Source organism: Schistocerca cancellata, chromosome 1 (genome assembly GCF_023864275.1).
Source record: "Schistocerca cancellata isolate TAMUIC-IGC-003103 chromosome 1, iqSchCanc2.1, whole genome shotgun sequence".
In the NCBI taxonomy this organism is placed as follows: Eukaryota; Metazoa; Arthropoda; class Insecta; order Orthoptera; family Acrididae; genus Schistocerca; species Schistocerca cancellata.
The window spans coordinates 878,406,785-878,424,267 of NC_064626.1; the positions used below are offsets into that span (position 1 = coordinate 878,406,785).

General features: G+C 43.4%; 1 protein-coding gene across 1 annotated transcript in view; it reads right to left on the reverse strand.

Moving 5' to 3' along the window:
• The window catches only part of LOC126190385 (cytochrome P450 6k1-like), a 173,869-nt gene that overhangs the window by 144,862 nt on the left and 11,524 nt on the right, over positions 1-17,483 (reverse strand). The window lies entirely within an intron of this gene.

The following is a 17,483-nucleotide window of genomic DNA, read 5'->3' on the forward strand; positions in this document are numbered from 1 at the left end:
GGAATGGAAACTGGCCACTGTGTTCCTCAAACCATTACATCACATCCCTGGGCTTCTGACATAGCGCATTATCTTGCTGAAAAATGCCAATTTCATCGGGAAACATGACTGCCATGAAGGGATATATGTGGTCTGCAACCGGCGTACGAAAGTCCTTGGCCGTTATTGTGGGAGCCGCCGCCATTCTGTCTCTGTCCCTCAGTACGGGTGTCAAGGAGCTGTTCCCCGTTAAGGCTACGGATTTGTGCCTTCCCATGGGTATGATGAAGAAGGTTTTGGGATTCGTCAGACCATGCAACGCTCTGCCACTGTGCCAACATCCCGTGCCCATGGTGACGTGCCCATTTCAGTCGTAGTTGCCGATGTGGTATTAACACTGGCACATGTATGGGTCGCCAACTGGGGAGGCCCATCATTGGGAGTGCTCGGTGCACTGTGTGTTCAGACACACTTGCACTCTACCCAGCGTTAAACTGTGTTGTTAGTTCCACCACAACTCGCCGTCCGTCCTGTTTATTCAGTCTGTTCACCCTACGACGTCTGACATCTGTAATGAGGGGTGGTCGCCCAACCCACGACATCTGGACGTGCTTTCACCTTGGTTTCGCCATGTATTGAAGACACTCACCACAGCACTTCTCGAACAGATGGCAGGTCGTGTAGTTAATGAAAAGCTCGTGCCGAGCTTCCGGGCCATCACAACCTGCCCTCCGTCAGACTCAGATAGATCGTGCGCCTTCCCCATTCTACACAAGGACAGCACGCTCACTGATACTACATGCATTGCGCGCGTGTTTGACTAGCTGTCATTCCTCGCCAGGTGACACTGCTATCGCCTGGCCGGGTTTATGTCGATAGTGGGTCGGTGATCATAATGTTCTGGTTGATCAGTGTGTGTGTGTGTGTAGAGCGAGTACGTGAATCACGAGGATGCTTAATTTTTTGAGTTCAACTACAGCAACAGAATGGTCCCTAACAGTGTGAGGTGGTTTTAGATTTAATTCATGACATTTACGCGAAGTATAGTAATGTAGAACTCTACACTACAGGCTTACCTCATCTTACTGATCGAATACACGTTAAGAAAGTTTCTTTCACCAAGAGGATCAAAACCAGCTTCCTTTGGGTCACTCAGTACTGCAGTTTCGTGCGCCACTGACATCGACCATATTGGTTATGACCTGTAGATTAAAACTGAAGAAACTGCAAAAAGGTGGGAATTTAAGGAGATGGGACCTGGATAAACTGAAAGAACCAGAGGTTGTACAGAGTTTTAGGGAGAGGATAAGGGAACAATTGACAGGAATGGGGGAAAGAAATACAGTAGAAGAAGAATGGATAGCTTTGAGGGATGAAGTAGTGAAGGCAGCAGAGGATCAAGTAGGTAAAAAGAGCAGGGCTCTTACAAATCCTTGGGTAACAGAAGAAATATTGAATTTAATTGATGAAAGGAGAAAATATAAAAATGCGGTTAATGAAGCAGGCAAAAAGGAATAAAAACGTCTCAAAAATGAGATCGACAGGAAGTGCAAAATGGCTAAGCAGGGATGGCTAGAGGACAAATGTAAGGATGTAGAGGCTTATCTCACTAGGGGTAAGATAGATACTGCCTACAGGAAAATTAAAGAGACCTTTGGAGATAAAAGAACCACTTGTATGAACATCAAGAGCTCAGATGGAAACCCAGTTCTAAGCAAAGAAGGGAAAGCAGAAAGGTGGAAGGAGTATATAGAGGGTCTATACAAGGGCGATGTACTTGAGGAAAATATTATGGAAATGGAAGAGGATGTAGATGAAGATGAAATGGGAGATACGATACTGCGTGAAGAGTTTGACAGAGCACTGAAAGACCTGAGTCGAAACAAGGCCCCCGGAGTAGACAACATTCCATTGGAACTACTGACAGCCTTGGGAGAGCCAGTCCTGACAAAACTCTACCATCTGGTGAGCAAGATGTATGAAACAGGCGAAATACCCTCAGACTTCAAGAAGAATATAATAATTCCAATCCCAAAGAAAGCAGGTGTTGACAGATGTGAAAATTACCGAACAATCAGTTTAATAAGCCACAGCTGCAAAATACTAACACGAATTCTTTACAGACGAATGGAAAAACTAGTAGAAGCCGACCTCGGGGAAGATCAGTTTGGATTCCGTAGAAATACTGGAACACGTGAGGCAATACTGACCTTACGACTTATCTTAGAAGAAAGATTAAGGAAAGGCAAACCTACGTTTCTAGCATTTGTAGACTTAGAGAAAGCTTTTGACAATGTTGACTGGAATACTCTCTTTCAAATTCTAAAGGTGGCAGGGGTAAAATACAGGGAGCGAAAGGCTATTTACAATTTGTACAGAAACCAGATGGCAGTTATAAGAGTCGAGGGGCATGAAAAGGAAGCAGTGGTTAGGAAGGGAGTGAGACAGGGTTGTAGCCTCTCCCCGATGTTATTCAATCTGTATATTGAGCAAGCAGTAAAGGAAACAAAAGAAAAATTCGGAGTAGGTATTAAAATCCATGGAGAAGAAATAAAAACCTTGAGGTTTGCCAATGACATTGTAATTCTGTCAGAGACAGCAAAGGACCTGGAAGAGCAGTTGAACGGAATGGACAGTGTCTTGAAAGGAGGATATAAGATGAACATCAACAAAAGCAAAACGAGGATAATGGAATGTAGTCGAATTAAGTCGGGTGATGCTGAGGGAATTAGATTAGGAAATGAGACACTTAAAGTAGTAAAGGAGTTTTGCTATTTGGGGAGCAAAATAACTGATGATGGTCGAAGTAGAGAGGATATAAAATGTAGACTGGCAATGGCAAGGAAAGCGTTTCTGAAGAAGAGAAATTTGTTAACATCGAGTATAGATTTAAGTGTCAGGAAGTCATTTCTGAAAGTATTTGTATGGAGTGTAGCCATGTATGGAAGTGAAACATGGACGGTAAATAGTTTGGACAAGAAGAGAATAGAAGCTTTTGAAATGTGGTGCTACAGAAGAATGCTGAAGATTAGATGGGTAGATCACATAACTAATGAGGAAGTATTGAATAGGATTGGGGAGAAGAGAAGTTTGTGGCACAACTTGACCAGAAGAAGGGATCGGTTGGTAGGACATGTTCTGAGGCATCAAGGGATCACCAATTTAATATTGGAGGGCAGCGTGGAGGGTAAAAATCGTAGGGGGAGGCAAAGAGATGAATACACTAAGCAGATTCAGAAGGATGTAGGTTGCAGTAGGTACTGGGAGATGAAGAAGCTTGCACAGGATAGAGTAGCATGGAGAGCTGCATCAAACCAGTCTCAGGACTGAAGACCACAACAACAACAACATCCGGTTAGAGGCGCCAAGATATCACACTGCAACACCACTGCGCGTCTCAGAGACGCCTGTGCATGAAGGTTTCTGGTGAACCTCTGGATATACAACTTTAAAGGTGTGCTTATTCGATTCAAGTTCATCGATGCTCCTGACCTTTAAGATAAGTAACTGCTGGCGCGCTGTTGCCAGGAATTACGACTCTAATAACTAGCTGCGCATTTGTCAGCGAACATCCGTCTGACGTAGAAGTATGAAACGTGAGCGTTTGCGGCAGGTGGGAGGGAGCTTTCCTGATACCGCGCGTGAAATTGCTGGCTCTCTAACATGCTGAACATCTTTCTAAAACTGTGAGATCTGGAGGTTAATGTGCCGATAAACTGACAAAATAATGGCCATCGGGCCATCTCATACACCTTGTAAGTAGGCTGTTTAGGTTTTAATGTTGGTAACGCCACGTAGCACTCTGTATGAAAATCACTGACTGTGCTGTGTGCAGTCTGTGGCTGCTTGGCATTGTTGGAATATTCACCTGTGTAGTGCTGGGCAGTTGGATGTGAACAGCGCGTAACGTTGCGCAGTTGGAGGTGAGCCGCCAGCAGAGGTGGATGTGGGGAGAGAGATGGCAGAATTTTGAGAGCGGACGATCTGGACGTGTGTCCGTCAGAAAAAGGAAATTTGTAAGACTGGATGTCATGATATATATATATATATATATATATATGACTTTTGGACACTATTAAGGCAAATACAATGTTTGTTCTCTATCAAAATCTTTCATTTGCTAACTATGCCTACCAGTAGTTCGTGTATTAGAACCTTTTATTTAGTTGGCAGTGTTGGCGCTCGCTGTATTGCAATAGTTCGAGAAACGAATATTTTTGTGAGGTAAGTGATTCATGAAAGGTATAGGTTATTGTTAGTCAGGGTCATTCTTTTGTAGGGATTATTGAAAGTCAGACTGCGTTGCGCTAAAAATATTGTGTGCCAGTTTAGTGTTGATCAGAATAAGTAAAGAGAGAAATGTCTGAGTACGTTCAGTTTTGCTCAGCTGTTTTAAAATCAAATAACGTAGAGGTTTCCCAGCACTGATCTTCACAAATTTTTCTAAGGGGAAGTTTCAATCTAACCATGCGTTCTACACATTTTACAATTACATACAGGGGGATTCAGCTGTACCTACCGTCGTCGTTATATGCAAAACGCAATGTTATAGCTGGCCTTCATCAATCATGCGCGAGATTTTCATATTATTTCGCTCGCTACATGCAAACTATTAGGCCTACAGAAAAAGTGAAATGGACCTTTTTGTAGGAAATTTTATGGAATTAAATTTTGTATTGGGATACGTTTTCACTAGAGGTCGTATTCAAGAAAAGCGATCCTCAAACGCACCCTCACTAGCACCGTCAGCCCCCATCTGTCAGGATTTCTAGTATGTTGTTCATGGCATTCCCTCCTACCACTGTCAAAATATTTGCGACTGAACGAATTATTTCCCATATTCGACCTTTTTTGTCTTCACTCACTGGTCCTATTACGCCACCGGCTTAGTCGAGAACTTACAAACTGTAAAGTTGACGTTGGTGTACATTTTACCTGACAAGTTTGTGAACATTAACAGCATAAAATAAATAATTACGTCGTTGTATTCGTCAGGGCTTGAGACGAAACAACTGTGCTCGTTAGGGTTAAGTCTGGATCGAATTGTCAACGTAATTCGTTTTAGCGTCACGTTTACGAAAGTGGTATTTCGTTTCTTACCGTCACGGGCACGTTTAAATTAGTAATGTTAACGAAATAGTCGACTATGGCGGCGGTGTAACAGCCCAATCAATAGAGACCAAAGTACGTCGAATATCGGGAATAGTTCGTGTAGTCGGAATATTCTGTGCGATGGTAGGAGATAGTGCCACGAATAACATACTATAAATCCTGGGTGGTGAGGGATGTGTGTTGGTTGTGCATGCGTTTGAAGGCAATTTTTGTACATTTTTCTCTAATAACTGGAAACCCGTAGCCTCTAGTGAAAACGTACACCAGTACAAAACTTCACAACATTAAATTTCCTGCAAAAAGGCCCTGTTCATTTGCTCTGTAGGACGAACTATTCGCGAGTAGCGAGATAGCCTGTTAGAATCTCTTCGGTGTCAGAAATTTAAACCGCAAAGGTTTACCCGTCAGGAGCGGAAAGGTGCTGACGTACAACTCCTGAACACCACTGAACTACTTCATTAATTCACGGGCGTTGTGTCAGATAATGTTGTGGAAGCTGCACAATATTTCGGACAGCAGCTCGTCATCTTCAGGTGCTTACTGACGTGTTGCTGCCATGGGTCGCCAATATACACCCTGACTCGCTAGTAAAGTACAGGCGCCAAGTTTACTCATTACATAGACTCTGCGGCCACCAAGAGGATCAGGATGACGTTATAGCCTCTACACTCGGCGCCTGCGCTTTTCTGGCGAATCAGCATATATATTGACGAACCATTGCAGCAACAAGTTAGTAAGCGCCTGAAGATGACGAACAGCTGTCTCGTCGAAACATTGTGCAGCCTCCACAAAATTATCCGACGCAACGCCTGTAAACCAATGAAGCAGTTACTATGTCGGGAAAGTCTTAAATAGCACGCGATTGAACTGGTTTACATTGCAAACGTTTCTGTACTGTTACAGTGATTGAGAACATGTACCACTCTTCATCCGTCCGTCTGAAATGCACCCGATTAACTTCAGTCGATTACTAATAACCCAATGGCAGGCTAACTTTAATGTGACCGTGATCTAATAGATAAATGCTAATCGGGTTTAGTTGTTAGTCGTTTCTAATCAGCATGCGACTGCTCAATAATGTTAAACACAATGAAAAGGGTTTTCGTTTCTTGCAGTTCCCAATGTTAAGGTATTTTACACTATTTGAGGGATACATTCCGGTTAGACACAATTTGAGGCACACACTACTTTCGTCTTACAGTTGGTTAATCTCACCTCTGGTCAATACTTTGGTAAATCGGTACACATTGCGACAATGGTTAACACACATTATCCTCACTACAATCCAATCTGAGGCCGGCGTGGTTGACGTGAACACGAAGATTCAGCATAATGTAAATCGTGGAGCCCTTGTCAATAATATCACTTGTCACGATTCGGTATAATGTTTTACTGAGGATCAACCCGCGGCGGTGAAGGCATTCACAAGCTGTACATCACTCGTTGCTCACTGGTTGGCTGCTGCACCCAGACTACAATCACATTCACCCACTTTGCTTTCGCGGCGCTTAACAATCGATTATAGCTATCGTGTGAGGTAAAATGTCTTTATCACTGAGTAAGGGATCGTGGACCCCATTCACGTGGAATGGGGCATTACGCACTGCGGCCTTCTTGGTGCCATTTGAGAGGGGTGGACTTCGTGCCAGCACCATCGTTCACCACCTGTCTACGGCAGCAACTGCACTTTACATACCATACAGCATACATACTGTGGCGTATGCGTACCGCCTAACGTCAAAATACTCAGAATCAGTGGTAGAAATTAGCTCTAAACAATTTTGACTGTTTTTCTCTCAGAGAAAGTGAATCATTTGCAGTTGTTAATACGCTATGCTGCTTCGTGAGTGTGACGCTTGGTACACTACGAAAATATGATTTCTCGTGCACTAAATTCATTGTAATGCAATGGAAATACACGTAAGAAGCCAACAGTGGCGATTTTTTTATTTTCTGTTACTTTAAAGAAACTTTTTAGCTGACAAAAAAAATGGCTCTGAGCACTACGGGACTCAACATCTTAGGTCATAAGTCCCCTAGAACTTAGAACTACTTAAACCTAACTAAACTAAGGACATCACACACACCCATGCCCGAGGCAGGATTCGAACCTGCGACCGTAGCAGTCCCGCGGTTCCGGACTGCAGCGCCAGAACCGCTAGACCACCACGGCCGGCTTTTACCTGACACACGTGTTGTTATTGTTGTTGTTGTGGCTTTCAGTCCTGAGACTGGTTTGATGCAACTTTCCATGCTTCTCTATCCTGTGCAAGCTTCTTCATCTCCCAGTACTTACTGCAACCTACATCCTTCTGAATGTGCTTAGTGTATTCATCTCGGTATTTTTACCCTCCACGCTGCCCTCCAATGCTAAATTTGTGATCCCTTAATGCCTCAGAACATGTCCTACTAACCGGTCCCTTCTTCTTGTCAAGTTGTGCCACAAACTCCACTTATCCCCAATTCTATTCAGTACCTCCTCATTAGTTATGTGATCTACCCATCTAATCTTCAGCATTCTTCTGTAGCACCACAGTTCGAAAGCTTCTGTTCTCCTCTTGTGCAAACTATTTATCGTCCATATTTCACTACCATACATGGCTACACTCCATACAAATACTTTCAGAAACGACTTCCTGACACTTAAATCTATACTCGAAGTTAACAAATTTCTCTTCTTCAGAAACGCTTTCCTTGCCATTGCCAGTCTACATGTTATATCCTCTTTACTTCGACCATCATCAGTTATTTTGCTCCCCAAATAGCAAAACTCCTTTACTACTTCAAGCCTGTCATTTCCTAATCTAATTCCCTCAGCATCATCCGACTTAATTCGACTACATTCCATTATCCTCGATTTGATTTTGTTGATGTTTATCTTATATCCTCCTTTCAAGACACTGTCCATTCCGTTCAACTGCTCTTCCAAGTCCTTTGCTGTCTCTGACAGAATTACAATGTCATCGGCGAACGTCAAAGTTTTTATTTCTTCTCCATGGACTTTAATACCTATTCCGAATTTTTCTGTTGTTTGCTTTACTGCTTGCTCAATACACAGATTGAATAACATCGGGAAGAGGCTACAACCCTGTCTCACTCCCTTCCTAACCACTGCTTCCTTTTCATGCCCCTCGACTCTTATAACTGCCATCTGGTTTCTGTACAAATTGTAAATAGGCTTTCGCTCCCTGTATTTTACCCCTGCCACCTTTAGAATTTGAAAGAGAGTATTCCAGTCGACATTGTCAAAAGATTTCTCTAAGTCTACAAATGCTAGAAACGTAGGTTTGCCTTCCCTGAATCTTTCTTCTAAGATAAGTCGTAGGGTCAGTATTGCCTCACGTGTTCCAACATTTCTACGGAATCCAAACTGATCTTCGCCGAGGTCGGCTTTTACCAGTTTTTCCATTCGTCTGTAAAGAATTTGTGTTAGTATTTTGCAGCTGTAACTTATGAAACTGGTAGTTCGGCAATTGTCATATCTGTCAACACCTGCTTTGTTTGGGATTGGAATTGTTATATTCTTCTTGAAGTCTGAGGGTATTTCGCCTGTCTCGTACTTCTTGCTCACCAGATGGTAGAGTTTTGTCAGGACTGGCTCTCCCAAGGCCGTCAGTAGTTATAATGGAATGTTGTCTACTCCCGGAGCCTTGTTTCGACTCAGGTCTTTCAGTGAATACCCTAAATACTTTTCAGTCAGATAATTTGAACAGTTCCTAATAGACGAACGTTAACTGTGATGAGACCGCCGCAAGCAACGTGTGTCTAGCTAGGAGCGTAGTCTGCTGTGTGATGGCCGCGATCGGGAGGAGTTGCACTGCAGCCGCCGCAATAGGCAGCAGCTATCTGGGCCACTAGCACGTCTGTTCTGTCGCAGCCGGCCCTGGTAGCCTAGTACGTACACCGTTCAAAACGATGCAGCGGCTTCACATTTGTCGAATAAGATTACGCTGTAGGTATCACGTAGTTCTGCTGTGTTTGCAAATGGATTAAGAAAAAATACATTGTTGGGTATGCCGGGTCCTCGAGCAAAAAAGAAAAGTACAGAGTACTGTGCGCAACGCATAACGGAAGTGACAAGTGACTGTACAGTGTTTCCCTCCTAAGTGTCGTCAGGCGCATTTTCTCTGCTGTTTCGGCTGATACTTGCAATTTTGTTGTGTAGCTGGAGTGAGCCCAGACAATTAATACTGCTCATCACGTGTTTCATGCTACGCCGAGGGTCAACGGAAGGTGTCAGTTTGTTTCCCGTTACGAACCGCATTATTTTGAAGGCGAGATTTTAAGTGCCCACTCAATAGAGCGGCTCCAAATTAGTCAAGTGTGATATTCGTTTTATTCGATGGAAGTAATTAAACTTCTAGTTATAAAACGCCCTAGAAAGAAGATCGCAGCTCATATTGCTGACCCAGGGGGAAACGTGATGGGAAAAAGAAGTCAGCGAAAATTTTCCAATAGATGACGCTGTAAGCGTCTTAACGTAGATGGAGTCGGCTGAAAATGACAGATGAATCGCAATATAACCTCTACAGTGTGACGTGCATGATTGCACAAGAATAAGATTTTCACTCTGCAGTGGAGTGCGCACTGATATGAAACTTCCTGACAGATTAAAACTGTGTGGCGGACCGAGACTCGAACTCGGGACCTTTGCCTTTTGCGGGCAAGTGCGCTACCAACTGAGCTACCCAAGCACGACTCACGCCCCGTCCTCACACTTCTACTTCCGCCAGTATCTCGTCTCCTACTTTCCAAAACTTTACAGAAGCTCTCCTGCCCGATAAAGGCAAAGATCCCGAGTTCGAGTCTCGGTCCAGCACACAGTTTTAATCTGCCAGGAAGTTTCATGATTGCACAAGTTCGGCAGTTCGCAGTTGTGGCACTGTTACTTAGTGAATTTCATCCACCACGGCAAAGTCGTGCTACATCACATGGGAAAAATCGGTTTTTGATTATCCTGAAGCCAAAAACTTCATAAAAAGCAAAATTACGTCGGTTTTTAACTTTCCTGAGGGTGAATACAGCATAAAAAGGAAAATGCCATCGGCTTCTAACTGTCGTGAGAGTGGCGCAAGACAAGCTCGAGCCGCGCGGAGTGGCAACGCGGTCTCAAGCGTAATGTCACGGATTGCGCGGCCCCTCCCGACGGAGGTTCGAGTCCTCCCTCGGGCATGGGTTCTTGTGTTGTTCTTAGCATAAGTTAGTTTAAGTAGTGTGTAAGTCTAGGGACCGATGATCTCAGCACTTTGGTCCCTTAGGAATTCACACACATTTGAACATTTTTTGACAAATTCGATATGCTGTCCAACGGCACCGATAACGTTACATAATAACAGCCACTTACTATTACATCCTTTGCTAATAAACCGTGATGAAATTCTTTGAGTACCGACGTTACCGCAGAAATCAAAGCGCAAACTGTGACTCTCACGAGGGGCCATGTCGCGGTTCGCGCGACTCCCCCCGCCGGAGGTTCGAGTCCTCCCTCGGGCATGGGTGTGTGTGTCGTCCTTAGTGTAAGTTAGTTTAATTTAGATTAACTAGTGTGTAAGCTTAGAGACCGAAGAACTCAGCAGTTTGGTCCCATAAGACCTTACTACAAATTTCCCAAGAAATGTCCGACGTTTTCGGCCACATGTTAAAATCGAGAAACTGCACCTTCCACAACGAATCGGAGTGTCTCTGGGGTCACGTTCAGAATGTGTTGCTCTATGCGCACCCTCTGTTCACCTACGTTCGTAACTGGAGCGCATAACACAACATCTTTCTGATAACCCACCGCCAGGAGTCATACGGATTAAGGCCAGCTGATATGGAAGGCTAGGCGGTTGGGAAATTACCACTGATAATTCTAGCATTTCCAAAATGTCTGTGCAGCAACCGCTTGACTGGGTGTGAAATGTGCGGAGGAGTGCCATCTTACATAAAAATGATTCTACCCACTAATCAACGCTGTTGGATGGTTGGAATGACGTTGGTACAAAAAAGACACGCATAGTGTTTACCAGTGACGGTACAGATAACAGGACCCGCAAGACTCATCTCCTCGAAAAAATACGGCCACTCGATAAACGATACCGTCAATCTGCACCACACAGCCATCTTTGCAGAATAAAGTGGTACCGGTTGATGTGCGTGCGGCTTTTCCGTTGCCCATATTCTCCAATTCTGTGTATTGCCAAGCTCATAGGCTTCGTCTGTCAACAGAATGTCCCATGACCATCCATTGTACACTCCCATGTGAGCAATAAATTCCAGTGCGAACATTTGTCTTGCTGGCAGCTAAGGAGAAACTGAGGGGACTGATTCTGCGTGACTAACAATGCAGAATATTTTGTAAGATTTTATACGCAGTGTTCACAGTCATGTCCAACGTTCGGGCAATTCCTCGTGCCTGCAAGTTTGCGTACCATTACTTCCTGTAATGCTGTTGCTACATCTTTGACTGATGTCGGATCAATTGCTTACCTCCTTAAGCCACACTGACTTCAAAAGTACGTATCTTTTCGAATTTCTTAATTATTCTCTCCAGACTCTTAGCAGACGTCGGACCAATGCCTTTTTTCATACCCTTGAGTGTCCGGAACTTCTGCAAGACCACTGACGCACAGTCACCGTTCTTGTAAACGAGCCGTACCGGCAATGACGGACAGGGTCATGTTGGGCGTCTCGGAGGAGGATGGAGGAGGATATTAGTGTTTAACGTCCCGTCGACAACGAGGTCATTAGAGACGGAGCGCAAGCTCGGGTGAGGAAAGGATGGGGAAGGAAATCGGCCGTGCCCTTTCAAAGAAACCATCCCGGCATTTGCCTGAAGCGATTTAGGGAAATCACGGAAAACCTAAATCAGGACGGCCGGAGACGGGATTGAACCGTCGTCCTCCCGAATGCGAGTCCAGTGTGCTATTGGGCGTCTCGGACGCAAAGTAAGCCGCGCTGCGTCGGTGTGCATATTCTGATGCTTACAGCGCTATCTATTTGTCAAATTTTCCTTAAGTTTTTGTTTGTCCCATGCGTCAATAATATGCTGTACAAATATCACTCTGGGCTAATCTGGGAGAGCTCTATCGAGTGGGCACTCAAAATTCCTCTTCAAAAACAATTTTGTTTGTAACGGGAAAGAGAGAAATGTTTTCCTGCGACCCTGGACGTCGCGTGAAATACCTGGTGACCAAAATTGTTTGGTCGTGCGGTAGCGTTCTCGCTTCCCACGCCCGGGTTCCCGGGTTCGATTCCCGGCGGGGTCTGGGATTTTCTCTGCCTCGTGATGGCTGGGTGTTGTGTGATGTCCTTAGGTTAGTTAGGTTTAAGTAGTTCTAAGTTCTAGGGGACTGATGACCATAGATGTTAAGTCCCATAGTGCTCAGAGCCATTTGAACCAAAATTGTTTGGGCTGACTTCAGCTACACATTAGTTATTTCATGTGGCTCAGTGACCTGCTCGTACAAATGTTTCTATTCGACGCCGTTTCGACGACTTGCGTGTCTCTAATGTCCCAAAAAGAAGACTGAAAAATCCGTTGTCCGATCGAGATTCGATCACGCAACATCTCGGTTTCCAGGCGCACTCTTTACCACCTTACCACTTTACTTTGCAAAAAGGAAATTAAAATATCCGCTGAAACACATGAGAAAATGTACCTGATGACACTTGGGAGGGACACCCTCAATATAGTGCTGCACCATAAAATTGCAACACCATGAAGACAACGTGCAACATACATCAAACTGCAACGAAAGTCAAAATCGTCCAGTGTTCTAATTACAGGTCACGTTACTAAATACCACCGACCACATATCGCTCTCCTTTGATCTCGCGGCCCCCAAATAAAGCACCAAGTGGCGGCATTATGTTAAAAAAATGGTTCAAATGGCTCTGAGCGCTATGGGACTTAACATCTGAGGTCATCATGTAACGTGCACGTGGGACACACAATACTCAATAAAGCCTGTACTATGGTAAGTGAGCGGGGTTCACCTTACGAGACAGAATTTTCGTATAGATATTGACCGCGTGTACCTGAATGGTGGCAAATCAGACTTACACCCACTCTGTAATAACAATGATCCGTCAAGTAAGTTCAAAATGCAACTACACGTCAGGATGGACCAAAAGCAACACTGAAGATGCTACCAATTTAATAATAATACGGTCGCCAGCCTAATTAGGCATCAACTGAGCTTCCTCCCTGTACAAGTTGCTGTATATTCATGCAAAACAACACGTGGTAACACTGCATAATATAGTAAAATTTTAGAACCAGAAAATCTATTGAACTGATAGTTTCACGTTCTGTATTGATATGGAAAAAACATGAATACATAACACTACACTATAATGTATACTACAAAACTTCGTACCGTCTATTGATCTGATCAAAATCGGGCATAGGTTACCCTAGAAATAGTACTTTCGAGCCACACACAAAAGGTCAATTTTAATAAAGATAAAACACTGATAAATTTTGACTTATATATTGACTTTAATTTTTGCTGGTCAAACCAATGTGGAACACTTCAGAATTCAAATGAGTAAAGGGAGGGGGGGATCCTGAAACTGTTATGATCACTATATTAAAAAAAATTACGTGAAACTACTGAAATTATCATGCGTTCAAGATTTCGAGTATATGAGTTACTACTCTTTTTATCTTATTTACTTCTCATTTGAATACCTTTATATCTGTCTCTAAATAATTAAACTTCATTACTATATCAATATTAAAGTTATCTTTCAACTTCGTTAGACCTTTGTTATTCATTTACTGGTTCATTAACAAAACAGTTCTTTAAACACCATTCTAACATAGTTACGTCTGCAAGTAATTATTATTAACACAAAATTTAATTTTTCATTTCGGGACACTCGGATTGCACAACATTTGGAAAGGACCCTGTCTAGGTTAGTTGTGAGGATAATTAAATGATGGGAAAGTTCTGGTAAAATTTAGGTTATTATTGAACAGTTCACTCTCTGATCCACACGAATACAGTACTAAAAGTTTCAACCTGCTTGTATCGATGCGGCGGTTGGCGAGCGGCGAGATGGCGTGGCACAGAGCACACATACAACCACAGCTATGGCTCTTGACGTATCGGCACTTTAATTCTTCTTAGCGTCGCAATACTTTTCCATTTAGTGCCTATGGAATTTTGCCATGATGTGTGGGCGTTGGAACGGCATACCCGAGGCTCAGTGAAGCTACGTCTTCCAGGAGAGCCTCTTCGCTTCAGTGCTAAAACTCCAACTACTACTGCTGAGCCCGTTGTGCCGTGCAGTGCCCGCGTGCATTTTCCCGCGCTCGCCTGCCATCCACCTTTTACCACTCCCTTACAGACAGGGTATTCACCCGCGGTTTTGCATTCTACATATCCTAACACATTGCCTACGTATGGACCAGACGCACAGTTACAATTTTAAACATCTTACAACAGTCTCAACATTTGTTACATTTCAATTCTATTACAATATTGCTTGACATTTGACATAAACATTAATATTCACATTGAAACTTGTTTACAGTTTTCTTAACACAATGGCATGAAACGAAAAAGAAATGAAATCAGAACATCAATTACACCAGTTTATCGAAAAATTAGAAGAAAAAAATTACTTAGAACTACTTAAACCTAACTAACCTAAGGACATCAAACACATCCATGCCCGAGGCAGGATTCGAACCTGCGACCGTAGCGGTCGCGCGGTTCCAGACTGAAGCGGCTAGAACCGCTCGGTCACGGCGGCCGGCGACATTATGTCGATCGGGAAATTCCAGACCCGCTTCGTGTCTCTGCCTTTCTCAAGAGACCACTCCCTGGTTGTCTGTGTGAACCAACGTCCCGAAACATGCAGACGAAGGTTTGCATCTCACTTCAGAATACAGTATTCCTATTGGCTAGCACTGGAGATAAAGGGAGGATAAAGGGAGAGCTGATACAATTTCAATGGCAAAAATAGAGTGAAATAAGCCATTTGCACTACCCTTTCAAATTAATTGTTTAACAATTTACAGCAGTCAAATAGATCGCCTAAAACACTCAGCTCCACCTTACGGTGATCCTTCTTCGTAGTAAAACATATTTTCAACGTTTGGGTATCACACACAAACACCACGCAAATCAAGTAGTATGTGCTTGGATATGTGTTCTTTCCGGAAATCACTAAATGAATCATTCTATCTTTTTGTGCCAGAGAGAGACGTCATTCACGGGGAGCTATGATTCTTCATATTATTTACGGCTGTTTAACTATTGACCATCATCCTCTTATTAGGAAACATGTAATCTTAAAAAATGTGAAATGTGATTCCTATTGGATACAAGGCAGATGGCGCTCGAACTGAGATGTAAATATATGAGGCGATTAAAAAGTTTCCGTTCGAAGGCCGCACTAACCCCTTGTCTACATGTTGGCTATGGTGGGGCCGCCGTTGTGGCCGAGCGGTTCTAGGCGCTTCAATCCGGAACCGCGCTGCTGCTAGGGTCGCAGGTTCGAATCCTGGCTCGGGCATGGATGTGTGTGATGTCCTTTGGTTAGTTAGGTTTAAATAGTTCTAAGTCTGGGGTACTGATGACCTCAGATGTTAAGTCCCATAGAACTCAGAGCCATTTGAACCATCTGAACCTGCATGTTGGTACTTATATACCCGCCTCAGAGTCGCGATGGGTTGCATATACACTGCAGCAACGCCTTCAGTCAGATTACCCGTCACAGCTTACGCACGTACACGAGCTCTTGTGCAATCGACCAAGCGCCGAGATCATGACCGTGGAAAAAACACAACTCAGCATATTTTTACATTAAGAGCTAGTTGCCAAGTTTACCACCTCACTGATTGCCAGTAATCTGACGCGACTTCATTACAGTTTTTAGTATGATTGCCTCACATATACACACATGATTATTTAAAGCGAGGCTCCAGCCAAATTTATTCGCCAAATAAATAATATACGTCGTTTCAGGAAAGGCGGTAAGTTTCTCAGGAAACAGCATCATGAACTAATTCCATTTACAAAAGTAATCCAGACCCCAGCCCGCATTTTAGCAGTATGGCGATTTACTCGCTTAATGCTTACGATTACATGTCCGACTACTTTTAAGCTAAGCTCGTCAACGACCGATATTTAAAGGATTAATTCCGTGGTGCAAGAGTATAAAATTTTTGCCCTGTCTTGATCAGCCCAACTTTAATGAAATTAGCGAACTCACCGATAACTTTACATTATAACAGCCACTTACTGTTACATCCTTTGCTAATAACCCGCGATGAAATTCTGCGAGTACCGACGTTACCGCGGAAATCAAAGCGCAAACTTTGACTCTGATGTTATCAGCTAGCGAGACAGCAGTTTTTGATATTTAGCTTGGACACTGCAAGTTCCTAAAACAATACAGTAATTTTTTACAGATGCTACCGTGACATTTGATTACAGGTTTCGTTTCCGAAATTCATTTCATTCCGGTGTACAATGTCAAATTCTTTTGGCTGGTCACTAAGGCACACTAAGGCTAAACGCGCAACTGAGCAAAACTTCGATGAAGCAGAAGTCGATAAAGCGAGTTCGTCTGACATATTTCAGTACGTATGGGTGTAGAACGTATAGAAATATGGCAAAAATTACGTCGACGTGGCTTGTAGACTTTTTGTTGTCAGTGGGTGCAACACTTTCACTCAGGAGACGAAGCTCAACATTTGCAATTTTATCTGTGGGTAATGGCCAATCACAGACTAATTTCACGCATATTGTTCACAGATAAAGCTACTTTCACTGGCGGCGCATATCGGTGAAGAGATATGCGTGCAATTATGGAGATACGCTGCATCATCGTTTCTCTCTAAACGTGTAGTAGTGTGTTGTTATCGGTTAACTAGTTTGCTATCTTATAGCACTAACGTGTGGAGACTTCAAGCGAAATGACTTGCCACTGCTCTGGAAGAGCAGAATTTGACTACAGGTTTGGACATTTTTGCTTTCGGTTTGACACAGTCCCTACACTTCCGGCCTGTAACACATCATTTAAACCCAAAACTTCATGAGCGGCGCAGCACCCGTATCAATAACTTTTCTGCAAAATGTCTAGAGAGCCGGTGGTTGGGTTTATGAAAAATGCATTGTTATAAATTATCCGGCAAGAATAGATAGCTCTAATAAACTATTTGTGACATTTACACAGAACATTAAAAGAGCAGCAACACCGCACCAACCGAAAACAGGAAACACATATATGTGAATATTTTACCTTGAAATTGTACGCACCTGGCGGGGCATTTTGCCTTTCTTCCCGAAACACAGAATTAGGGGTTGATCTGAGTCGGTGTAAGGAGAATACTTAAGACAAACGAGTTGCTGTAAATGCTTTCTGATGGTGGGAAACAATCTTGAACTTGTCTG